The sequence below is a fragment of the Poromitra crassiceps genome (assembly GCF_964638095.1).
Source record: "Poromitra crassiceps genome assembly, chromosome: 1".
Taxonomy (NCBI): Eukaryota; Metazoa; Chordata; class Actinopteri; order Beryciformes; family Melamphaidae; genus Poromitra; species Poromitra crassiceps.
The window spans coordinates 79,499,651-79,513,201 of record NC_139623.1 but is presented as its reverse complement, the minus strand read 5'-3'; the positions used below and the strand labels follow the sequence as shown (position 1 = coordinate 79,513,201).

At 45.3% G+C, this 13,551-nt stretch overlaps 1 pseudogene across 1 annotated transcript; it reads right to left on the bottom strand.

The window, feature by feature from the left end:
* Positions 1–2,567: 2,567 nt before the first annotated feature.
* LOC310796709 (THAP domain-containing protein 6-like) lies at positions 2,568–10,236 on the bottom strand (annotated as a pseudogene). Its single transcript has 3 exons — positions 10,157–10,236; positions 9,585–9,777; positions 2,568–2,781 (listed from the first exon to the last, which is right to left on the bottom strand). The product of its transcript is annotated as a THAP domain-containing protein 6-like (transcript).
* Between the last annotated feature and the right edge of the window lie 3,315 nt (positions 10,237–13,551).

The following is a 13,551-nucleotide window of genomic DNA, read 5'->3' as shown; positions in this document are numbered from 1 at the left end:
TGTGGGTGGGTGGGACAAATATTGAAACAGAAACATTGCCCACATGCTCCCTTTTAGATAGATAGAAGTTAAGTTGAAGTAGGCAGCAGGCTATAGTTTCCTTACTTTGCCCAGTGAATGTGTACATTTTGAAAAGCATTGTATTTATGTCTGCATCTGCCAGAGTGGCCATCACGATAAGAGTAGGCATAACCTACTGTGTTCATTAGGATTGAGGAATATAGGTTATTATGACTGAGGAATAATTGGATCAGCACCGCAATAGAGGCAAAGTGACCGCCTACTTCCTGCTTCAGCACTGTACCAGAGATTTTCATCCGCCATTTATTTTCCCATCCACATTTCGTAAAATGCGTATAAAAATAGTTTTACTGGTTCAAACCATACGGTACAGATATATTTAGAAACAGGAGAGATCGCATAACATTTCACTGGGACCAAAACGTTTAAAAAAATGCGGGTTTAAAGAAAATATTTGTTCGATGTTTTTTTAAAGGAACACTCTGCCCATTTTAAACCAGATTTGTATCATTAGAACATCAGTAGTATATCAGAAAACTGTAAACTGTTTTGAAGTCTGTCATTTTATTTGACAGTTATTGAGTGTTAAAGTGTGGACCAGTGACATCACTGGTCCACACTAACTCAAATTAATAACTCATTAACTCAAATCAACTCTCAATAACTGTCAAACTAGATGAATGATGAATAGTTTGACAGTTATTGAGATTTGATTTGAGTTGAGTTATTAATTTGAGTTAGTGTGGACCAGTGATGTCACTGGTCCACACTTTAACACTCAATAACTGTCAAATTAAATAACAGACTTCAAAACCATTTACAGTTTTCTGATATACTACTGATGTTCTAAATGATACAAAGCTGGTTGAAAATGGGCAGAGTGTTCCTTTAAGTTTTGGTCCAAGTGAAATGTTCTATGGTCTCTCCCGATTATAGCGTTAGCTGAACTGTTTGGTTCGACGAAGTACAACTATTTTATAAGCATTTTACGAAATGTCTATGGGAAAATAAATGGCGGATGAAAATCTCTGGTACAGTGCTGAAGCAGGAAGTGACTGACATTCCACTTTGCCTCACTATTACAGTTTTTCTCGAATGTCAGAACACATTTCAGGAAACTGCCCTCCGTTTTCACTAAACTCTAAACACAAAACACTTTTCTCAAGCTAGCTCCACAAAAACTCGCATTCTCTTTGCAAAACCAAACTCTCACTCCAAAACCCAAACTTTCACCACAAAACTGTTGCTCCTATGGCCAAAACCAAACTTTGACAACAAAATCGTCCTCACAGCTTGCAAAAATGTAAACATTATTGGGTATCCATCACACACTTCAATAAAAATTGAAAACACAATGTTCAGGGTGTGATGTTCTAAATACCCCGTATAGTAATCACATCTGTATAGTAATCAATAGTAAGTCACAGATTCTTTTTGGGGGAATTGAACCACATTTATTGATGACAACCTGTACTTTGCCATTCCATTTTTCTCGACATAGGAGATTTTCCCAAAACAAATATTTCAAAAGAGAGCAATAGCATACAGGGGAAATACAGTACAAAATAAAACATGTCACAAATTCTTGTATGTAAAGAGGTACTGTATTGTGCAAGGTCACACGACTGCAATCATGGGGTCTGTGCAGGGGCCTGTGCGGGGGCCTGTGCAGGGACCTGTGCATCACGTCGTCGAAATTAGAATTTCCATCTGTGAACATTTCTTTTTTTGGACTATCATCCAATTAATCAGCAATCGTTTTCACCCTAGGTTTTGACTATTGGCACAATCAGTCAACCTCTACCTGAAATGTACACAAGGGCGTTGTCCACAAGACCATCGAAGCGGGTGGGGAGGTAGCTGTGGTCATGTACAAGGGCAGGAATGTCAGCAAACGGGGATGGAAGATCTTCTCCTTCTTCAGCAGAGGACATATCTACAGCTGACAGGATTGTAGATAGGTCGATTTGGTAGGACTGGGCAGCAGAGGACAATGCAACAGCTGGTAGGGACTCAGTGTCATCCTGTGCCGTCACGTTACCTTTGGAGCTTGGTTTAACAACCCCACACCGGGCCATTAGCTTTCTGAAAATGTACTTGAATTGGCTGCATTGGGGTTGTTATTCCAGCCACCTGAAACAAAAAACACAAGATATACGAGTTTATTGCACAGATATTCAATCTATCTTTATGCAACCAATTTTTTTTTGCCACCCCTGAATGATATTCTTCCACGTAAATTAAGTTGAATGACATTACCATACAGTTCAGTCTGTATCACAGTGGTGACAAATTCTGCAAACAGATAGACAAACACATTTTTCTAAATACTCAAAATGGTCTTCAGAACCGCATTTCTTAAGAAAAAAAAAACATATGGACAGACAAACTGAAAAGAATACAAATATATACTGACACTTCGTGTCACTTGGTATTGTGGCTGGTAAATATGTACCCTACCGGATGCTCTGATGGAGTTAAAGAGAAGTTCCAAGTGGTCCTGGCTGAACCTGTAGGTCAGGACATATCGCTGTCCCTCAAGCAGATCAGGAACCATCAACATCCAGAAGAGCCTGCATGTTTTTCTTGGCCCTCCTTTCTCTCGCCAAAGCATTTGACTTCTCCCGCTCCAGTTTCCTCACTCGCTGAGGCTTCATCGAGTTTGGCCTTTATAGCCTTGGGGCAGGCAGGCAATGAGTAAGGGTGGTCAGTGGCCTGCCGCTTGCGGCTCTTTCCCCTCTCTCCAGTGGTTCCCTGTTGCTTTGGCAAAATATATGAATACATAAATAATAGTAAGAATTAATAACAGTTAACTTTTTTTAAACATTTCAATGTTCACTTATCAATGCTGTGACCCTAAATTCATTTTTACATTCTCCAATTCTCCAACTCAGCATACTTTTAAGAAATTGATCTTAATAGGCTTGTCCCCTTAGAAGGCAAAAATATGTAACCTAACCCTGTAGTTTCAATGTTCGCACATGTTTATTCATCAAAGTGTATGAGTGACATACATAGACTTCAAACAGTACCACCTCAAATAATATTAGGCTCTTCTAGTAACACCATCATAGACCTTCCTGCGTACCACCGAGATGAAGGATTTAATATGGCAAGCCATGTGATACTCTCATGAGAGCATCTCTCATTTGTTAGTGACATTCTACATGCAAATACTTACAACATCAGGGTGAGGTTCTTCCGCTCTTCTAGAATTGTTTGTGCTTCTAGTTGCAGCCGGCTGAAATAAACATAATTAACACATTCACTGCCAGCCGTTTTTTTTTTACTGTACGTAGCTTCTGCCAGAGGGTTTTTTTGAGGATTCTGGCTCATCTTTCAAGACCCGAGGATTCTTTTCTGCTAAGATTTTGTGAACACAAAATATCTCAAAATAACTAATAGAATGTGTGCTTTCTCTGTCTAAAAGAGTTAGTTTGTAGAGTTAGTAGTTATGTAGGCATTAGCACTTGAATACAGCATGGTTTCAGCGTCTGAAAATTTAAGCTGAGATAAATAGCTTTTTGTGAAATTCGATAGAACAGTCACTTTAACCATTCATTTTTGGCATCAGTAAGACGTCAGACATCTAAACAATAGTTTTGAACAGTAATTTCCTCCATAACAGCAGGAAACCCCCCTCTACTTCAAACTCCTCCCTCCGTGTGTGTTCTTCTTGGCTGCAGCGGGCATGTCACAAGCTCGTTTCTGCTGCTGCTGCTGCTGCTGCTCCTGTCTGCTGGCGGCCGCTGGGCGAGGATGGGCTCGCTCGTTTCTTGGGGTTTCGGTTGAGAAACCCCAAGAAACGGGGTTTCTTTTGCGATTCTGGTCTTATTTATGCTGCGTGTTTCAAAGTGTGTTGCACCCATAATCTATTATGCAAATTTGCAATCCCCCACCGCCAGCAATCAGCGCGAAAGCGAAAGCGTTTTCGCCAATCCATTTTACAGTATGAGAATGGTTTCATCGCGCGTTCCCCTGCAGTTTTGGCTCTGCTTTTTCTAGTCTGGAGAGCACTGTCGCCACTTAGTGGGTCGGTGGAATGGGTTGTACAATATTTATATAAGAGATGTAAAAGGGTTGGATCAACGTCCCACCGTCAATTTTTTTTTTTTTTTTTTTTTTGACGTATCAACACGTCATTGGCGGTCAACCGTTGGATTTTTTTTGACGTATCAACACGTCATTGGCAGTGAACGTGTTAAAGAAGTTGAGTGTCTAAAATGTGCTGTAATAAAAAACACATTATTTACTTGCAGAAAGAAAAACTACAGTGTGACATTGATATACCAATCTCCTCATACACCTTGAATACCTATTGGCCAAACCAGTGCGCAGGCGTCGACCAGGAAGGTCGCTTGTTGCAATTGCTCGTTCGTTTTCCGTGCTCTTTGTATTATTATTATTATTATCGCTCTTTTCTAACACTTATCGTGTGTATATATTGTGTAAATAGTGTATCCGTCAGTAACCATGTGGTTCAGAGGAATTTTTAACGTATTTTTGACCGGTTTACTGCTCTTACAATTTATCGCCTGGGGACAACAGCTGGCGCCAGGACATGCGGCTATTGTTTACAGCAGAGAACAACTGCTGGAGCTCCGCTCGCCGGCCGGCGAGTCGGCCCCGGCACCGCTTATTCCGGAGGAATTGACAAGAAATGCACAGCGAGGAAGAAGAGGGAGAGGCAGAAGAGCGAGGCAGAGGAAAAACGAAGCCAGAAGAGAACGTCGGAGATTCAAGCCAAATCTCCCCTCGCTGATTATGGGCAACGTTAGATCGATAGCGAATAAGATGGAGGAATTAACAGGTCTGGCGAGGACTCAGAGGGAATTTCGCGAGTGCAGCTTAATGTGTTTCACGGAATCCTGGCTAAATAAGGACATTCCGGACTATAACGCATCAATTGATGGCTTCCAGACGATACGGGCAGACCGCGATAGCACCTTGAGCGGTAAGAAGAAAGGTGGTGGCCTTGCCATTCTTGTTAACAATAGATGGTGCAATCCGGCTCATATCAGCATTAAAGAACGCTCATGCTCACCGGACACGGAGCTTTTAGCTGTGGGACTACGGCCATACTATTTACCTAGGGAGTTCTCTCATGTGATTGTTGTGGCGATTTACATCCCCCCTTCTGCTAATCCGATATCAGCGTGTGACACTATCCACAACGCCATTGCTGGACTCCAGACTAAGCATCCGAGTGCATTAGTACTGATATCGGGGGATTTTAATCACGTGACAATGACGAAAACACTGCCCAACTTTAAGCAGTACGTGAGCTGCAGCACTAGGGGCGACAGGACAATTGACTTGATGTACGCGAATGTGAAGGATGCGGCCTACTCTTCGTCACCCCTCCCCCCGCTTGGCAGATCCGATCACAATCTAGTCTACCTCAGTAGATATACCCCGGTGGTGAAAAAACTGCCTGTGACCTCCAGGACAGTGAGGGTATGGTCAGAGGAAGGAACTGAGGCTCTTAGAGCCTGTTTTGAGGTAACTGACTGGCAGGCACTCTGTGACCCACATGGCGAGGATATTGATGGGATCACAGAGTGCATTACGGACTATATCAATTTTTGTGTGGATTGCAACATACCCACAAAGGAAATAAAATGTTTCCCGAACAATAAACCCTGGGTAACTAAGGACATCAAGGCCATCCTGAATGCCAAGAAAAGAGCATTTAGGTCGGGGGATAGAGATGGGATTAGGGCCATCCAGGTGGAGCTGAAAGGGAGCATCAGAGTGGCGAAAGAGTGCTACAGGTCGAAGCTAGAGGCGAAGCTCCAGCAGAACAATATGAGAGAGGTGTGGAGAGGTGTGAAAGCTATTACTGGCTTTAACAAAGCTGGCAGCGGGGGGGTGGAGGGGGGGGGGGTTGATCAGGCCAACGAATTGAATCTGTTTTTCAATAGATTTGATACAGCTGGCCCGGGGGCCCCCTCCCCCGACTCTCCTGACTGCAGCATTCTAACAGCAGCCCCCGCCACACAGCTCTCCCCCCCCCCCCCCTCTGGCTCCGGCTGATGGCCCTGATGGCCCACCCCCCCCCCCCCCCCCCCCCCCCGTGGCGTGATTTCTAACCCCACATAGGATAAGCAATAACCACGCCCTGTGGCGCTGGGATTGGCCAGGAGCATTGCAGCTTGGGACTAAAGCACCTGGGGTTTTTCATCTTTTAAAATAAAGATATTTAAAAAACTATTGCTTGTTACATTTTCAGTGCTGTAGCCTACCTTTTCTCTGGGTAAGAATTGAGCTTGAAATTAACGATATGATACATTATATTATATGAGCTATGAACGTGAACACAACACTGTTTATATTATTGCATGTTTTTGTAGATTGTGTACATTGTGTAGATTACAATTATTATACTTATTATTATTATTATTATTACTATGCTAAGGAAGGTAGGTGACCATAATTCATTTCAATGTCCGCTCTCGAAATCGCTGTCCGTTCTCAAGAGCTATTCAGTTGGTTCATGAAATCGCTGGGCTACGTGCCCTCCAGTGTTGCTCCTGGCCAATCCCGGCGCCACAGGGCGTAGTTATTGCTTATCCTATGTGGGGTTAGAAATCACGCCCCCCTCATACCCCGTCACCCAGAGACGAGGCCACACCCCCCCTCTCCCCCCCCCCGAAGGGCTTCAGAGCTGATGATGCCTCTCCCCCCCCACCCACGCTGACCATCACAGCGGACCAGGTGAAGAATCAGCTGAGGAGACTAAACACAAGAAAAGCAGCTGGCCCGGATGGCGTCAGCCCCATGGTGCTCAAAGCCTGTGCCCCCCAGCTGTGTGATGTGCTACAGCTGATCTTCAACAAGAGCCTGAGTCTCCAAAAGGTCCCCGTGATGTGGAAAATGTCCTGTATCGTTCCTGTACCGAAAAAGCCAAGACCCAGTGGCTCCAACGACTACAGGCCGGTAGCTTTGACGTCCCACATCATGAAGACCCTGGAGAAACTCATCCTGGAGCAGCTCAGGCCTATGGTCAAACCATCCCTTGACCCCCTCCAGTTCGCCTACCAGCCCCGGCTGGGAGTGGAGGACGCGGTCATCTACCTGACCAACCGCGCCTACGCCCACCTTGACAACCCGGCCAGCACTGTGAGAGTCATGTTCTTCGACTTCTCCAGTGCGCTCAACACCATCAGGCCGGCTCTACTGGGTGAGAAGCTGACGGCGATGCGAGTGGATGCCCCCCTGGTGGCCTGGATTGTGGACTACCTGTCTGGCAGACCACAGTATGTGCGCCTACAGAACTGTGTGTCAGACAGAGTGGTCAGCAATACGGGAGCACCACAGGGGACGGTCTTCTCTCCTTTCTTCTTCACCATCTACACCACGGACTTCACCTACCAGACAGAGTCTTGCCACCTTCAGAAGTTCTCTGAGGACTCGACTGCGATAGTGGGATGTATCAAAGATGGCGATGACGATGAGTATCGGGATGTGGTGGCCAACTTTGTCACATGGTGTGAGCAGAACCACCTGCAGCTCAACATGTCAAAGATAAAGGAGCTGGTGGTGGACCTGAGGAGGGTCAAGGCTCCGGTGACCCCTGTTTCAATCCACGGGGTCAGTGTTGACATAGTGGAGGATTACAAGTACCTTGGAGTGTACATTGACAATAAACTAGACTGGGCTAAGAACTCTGATGCACTCTACAAGAAGGGACAAAGCCGTCTCTACTTTCTGAGACGGCTGAGGTCCAACGTCTGCCGGACCATGCTGAGGATGTTCTGTGAGTCGGTAGTGGCTAGTGCCTTCCTCTATGCTATTGTGTGCTGGGGCAGGAGGCTGAAGGCAGCGGATGCCAACAGACTTAACAAATTGATCCGTAAGGCCAGGGACATTGTGGGGCTGGACCTGGGCTCTCTGACTGCGGTGTCAGAGAAGAGAACGTTATCCAGGCTACGCTCCATCATGAGCAATGACTCGCACCCACTCCACGGCGTGCTAGTCAAACACAGGAGTACATTCAGTGAGAGACTGATTCCACCTAAGCCCTTTTCCCACATGCGCTTTGTACCGCAAAATGACCGGAACGTGGTCAAATGCCTGCATGTGGGAAAAGCACCGTGCCGGTATAAGCGCGACCCCGTCGTCGCGGCCATTTCACCAGTTTTGAGCAAGTCAGAAGAGCGGTATGCCGCGATAGACAGACAGGTGAGAAAGGGGTCCAGTCATTTTCCGCTATCAGTGGGCTGTGACTTCGGGGACCAGGTTGCACACAGTAGACAGTCCAACACGAAATACACAGCTGATTGTTCGATATTCCCCTGGTGTTGCGTACCACCAAAGGACTATTGCCAGTCGCAAACGCGCTTCCAGTGGTTTTCGCCACCGGGTGATCTTGCGTGCGGGTCGGACCAGACTCAGCACGTAGTCGAAAGTACACCAGGACATGCGAAAATGACGCTTCCATTCCACGTCGTCAAAATTGTTCAGAGCATCTTCCCAAAATAAATTCCCTCCTGGTCTCTCTCGCTTCCAGACGGCTCTAGTCTCACGCAGCAGCGCAGAGGTACATAACACTGTCATGATCTGTCCCTGGTTTAGTCTATCTTCATATTCTGCACGATGTTGAGCGGAGAAGACTGCGAACATGAATCTGTTTCTGTTCGCACGTATATCCCTTTCCATTTTCGCCTTAATTTGTCTGCATCGCTGTCTACGTTTGAGGAAAAAGCGTGTCAGCAATATTATAAAAAGTGTGGACGCCGGCTCCATGTTTGTTTGTTGTTTTTTTCTGACTGGCCTCAGTGGCCTGCAGCACAGACCCCAGGCCACTCTCCTCCACCCCCCGCCCGCTCCGCCGCACCCCACCCCACCCCCCAACATACCGGCTATTTGACGACTTAGATTCTCACATGCGAACGCTGAGGTGTGAAGGGAAATTCAGGGAAATGTCCGATATTGACTTACAGGTAATTTTCCGGTACGCATGTGGGAAAAGGGCACTAGATGCAACACGGAGAGGCACAGGAAATCATTCCTGCCTGTGGCCATTGGTCTATTTAATGCCTCTCTTAAAAGAGCACCTCGGAGACGCTCAGTCTCCCTGAGACTGAGCCAGCCGATAGGCTAACTGGAAAAGTGCCTGGCTGAGCCACGTGTAACGTATAGGGCAAGCCGAATAATATAAGTTCAGTGTGCAATAAAGATAGGCTAACTGGAAAAGTGCCTGGCTGAGCCACGAGTAACGTATGGGGCAAGCCGAATAATATACGCAAGTTCAGTGTGCAATAAAGACAATTGGCACGTAAGATATACTTACTCTACGTATCGCTTACTTAGACGTACTCCACTATTTTGCTCCTATTGCATTTAATACTGCTTACTGTTTATACTGTTTATACTGTTTATTCCATGCTATGTTGTGCTCTTTCTTCTTCTTCTTCTGCTTATTTTACTATCGCATTACTACTGTGTATTTTATTTTATGCTATCTGTGTGATGTGAACGAGCAACTGTAACTTGTCCCAATTTCCCCCCGGGGATCATTAAAGTCTTTCTGATTCTGATTCTGATTCTGAAACACATACCCTTTGAAGGTGAGCAGGGAAGCTGAACATTGTTGGCACAACACCATCTTTAAGGCGGACAGTCTGCCCCGTCCTGTCAAATTGCTCACTAGTAAAGTGGTCACTGCAGAGCAGTGTCCTGCCAGTCGCAACAAAACCGTCCCATCTTAATGCAAGTTCCCACTGTCTCCTCCTCTCTCCGGTTTTGGGAAACCTTCAGAACATGAGAAAGGTAGCCAAATATAGAAATTATTGTCAACATTTTCCACCTTACTTTACTTTAGCATTAAGGGTAAGGACAAAAATACACACCTAAATGATGATATTTTGGGAGTAATTGTATGAATTTATGCAAATTTTAAGAATAAGACAACCACACTAAGATTTATAAAAAGGTGTCCAAAAGAAACATTCAATGATTTTGTAAACAATGTTAGCAACATTCTAAAAAGGCTGGGTCAACAACAATCTTGCAATACTATTATCTCACATAACCCCACTATTCCTTTTTGTAGCAGGACTTGTATAGTACATACATCCACTAAGTAACTAGCGATTATCCTAATTATAGACGTAATATTGTCATATCTTACAGGTGAAAGGTGATCCCACGTCTTCTTGATTCAAGACTACGGCTATTAGAGCATCCATAAGCTGCACATAGGTCAGGCATGTTCCTTCACTGGTAGGCTGCGTACTTCTGTAAACACAAAGCCAGCAATGTCCTGCATCATAAATGTATCTAAATGTAAGATGTTTTTTACTAACCAAACCGCTTGAATCATAGCCACGTTAATAATGCTTGTAATAAACCAAACCGTTTGTAAATCCGTCAAGATTTCAGCGAGTTATGAGTATTTTTGTCTGTGCAGGTCACTCACCCTCCAACAGCTACCATAGAACGTACCAGAAAGGCTTACTGTGGCAAGATGGCGGCCGTTCAACGACGTGTGATTTCTAACCCCACATAGGATAAGCAATAACCACGCCCTGTGGCGCCGGGATTGGCGTAATTACGTAAATTTGTTGGGCGTGGTTATTCGCTAGCTCCTTCGGGCGCTCGCGTTGTGCGTGATTTTTTTTCTAACAGCGCGAGCTTCTCTCCAAACATGGCCGCATTCAAACCATTGAGCCCTGAACACTGAGCTGTGTTTTCGCCACATTTCTTGACCCATGTGGTAGGCTATAAACTTAGATTTGCAACTGTTCGTTTTTAGTCATTTCACCAAGTAAATGTGTTGTGTTGAGAGCATTATTGAGAGAGATTAAAAGCAGCACAGAGTAGTAGGCTATCAGGGCTGAGTAGTAAAAACGGCTTTCAGTAAAAACAAGTTTGGTGAGTCCTTCATGTGCTGATGTGCGGTCGTTTGAGAGTGAAAGCGCACTCAGTACTGCACAGCGTTTCATTGCGACTTTTCACGGGCTGTTTTCACCATTGTACAATGCACACAATACATGCTGATCACTTTCTGAGTATAATGGCATCTGCCCCAGCGCGAGGTCTGCACGGTGACTCACGGAGACTCGCGGGGCCCCACCCCCACGGAGCTTTGCTCGAGCATAAGAGCACCTTTAGTCTGGGCACCTTCCACCCCGCTTTTTGTCATGGGGCGTAAACCACGGAACCAGAATGAACACCGGAAGGCAGTGCGCCAAAAAACATCTGTGTTGCTGTTAGCTTGATGTCTCTTCCCTCGATTAATTGTCTGATGCAAAGCTTCTGTATTGGCTTAAAAGATGTGAGATTGTGAATCCGCAATGTTTCTAAAAGAACCTCGGTACGTCCATCTTTTGTTTTGTTGTTTGCCGTTCTGATACTTGGGTCAAATTGTCAAGTTAACGTGAAAGTTGACGAGCTAGAAACGCTGCCATCCGGTCTAGGGCGGGCTCTAGGCCGGAACCAGTAGGGTGACAAAATCAATAGAGGGAATGCACCGACGCCACGCCCCCTCCCGAACACGCCCCCTCAGCCGGACTGAGCAGCACTGAGTGTCAAATTTCCAAAACAAACGTGGCTTCCGCCATGGGGAGTAGCGAAACCACGGCTAATATAAACGATTATCTGCTTAAATTAAAGGCAGTTGGACTCGAATGTGACCCTTACAGCTTGCCAAAGAACCAGTGGTCCATGGACGTAGACATGTGGCCAGGAATAGGGTTTCCTGACATTTATATGTACTTAATATCGACGCCGGGGAAATACACAAACCAAAGCATGAAAGCATATAAGAGCCTGGACGTGTGGTCGTACTTCAAGGCTGGATTTGTTGGCGACATTAAAGTAACGAGGACAGCAATGGATATTCTGGTTGTATGTGGAGAGGTAAATATTTATTTTTTTACCACTTTTATTAAGAAAAATATAGCATACGCTGTCACTAACACACGCTAGCTTTGTTCAATCATAGTGAACACTGTCACTCATGTAACGTTATATCTGTGCAGGTAAAACACAGCCAGAGAATGAATGAGCCCTCATTGAAACCCTGGATAGCTGCAGAGAAGACCGGGACCGTTTCATTAGCTTTCGGCAGCCTGTAAAAAGATACCTCCGACGCCTTGTTGAATCTATTTTTACAGTCAATGGCACAACAGCACTTTCCCATTTTCGTTGTTTTCTCGCGGAAGCTGAACGCTAAACACCGTGACCCGGCGGCGCCACCTGGCTTGTTTAGACGTTTTGACACTCACTGCAGCTGAGTGGGCGTACCCGCACTGACTGTCGCGTCCGTGACGTCACGTGCATTCCCTCTATTGTGGGCTAGTCTCTTAAAACAGACTGTTTCATCTACATCCGGCGAATGCAGCTATATACAGTCTGTACTAGTGCAGCCTGTTGCACCAGCTGAACGTAAGTTCTGTCTTAAGTTAGGGTGTAAAGTCCACACTAACTGCTACGTTCAAACTAGTTAGTTTGACACTAAAGTTGTGTCTTTGTTGAGTTGCACCACGGAGACGTAAGATACATCTTAACTAGTAGTCCTTAAACCTCACACTAGCCAAAATAGTGTCGCATAAATGACGTGTACAGTATCTGTGACCAATCAGTGAAAAGCACGGTGGAAACGGTGTTTATTTACCGTTGTTTAAGTAAGTGGAGTGAAAACAGGACATGTTGCCCACCGCAAATTAGTGCTTTTATATTTCATCAACACTAACCAAATGAGAACGTTATTGAGTAACGTTCGTTTAGGTTCATATTACTGTTAACGTTTATCTGTGAGCTCTATCAGTATTGTAGGCTAATTTAGCACCATCCTGCCTGCTAAATTGTTGCGGTTATTTTAATTTGTATGCAGTGCTGCAGCTTGTGGGAAACAAAAGCGTGAGTCATCAATATCAAAGGGTGTAATTATTGATCACGGAGAGCGCGTTACCGACGCAAAACAACGATGCGCCACGGTGCCAAGTTGCAATCCGTGCCAACTGCTTATTTTACGGAGGACTTTACACCTAGTAAGACGTAGGTGTAAATTTTAAGTTCTAACTTATGCCTACGTTGTAACTATTTCACTTGGTGCAACCCAAATATTTTTAGTAGTGCGTAAACTCGGACTTAGTGAGACTTTACGTTCAAACTAGCTTACGTTTCAACTTACGCACAGCTGGTGCAACCCACTGTACGTTACACCCCCAGAACATGCACAAGGAAGTTGGGAAAAAAAACTTCAGACAGGAAAGAAGTTCGACGGAATCCGACCAATCACGACACGTGTGTCCACGAAAAATGCGGCATATTGGATTCTGATTGGACTAATGAGCGGAAAACCCGCCTTTCTACTTCCCATTCCGGTTGGTGCATGATTCTCCCCCACGAAGTACAGACGGTATGGTGGAAGCATTTGAAAATTGCGGAAGCCAACTCGTCTGTTCTAGAGACTAATTGTGGGCGGGAGCCAGGCTCTTTCTCGCCGAGAAGAGCCTGGTGACGCGAGGTCAGAAACTAGACGATAGTGGGCGTGCTCAGTACTTAGGGGGCGTGTTCTGT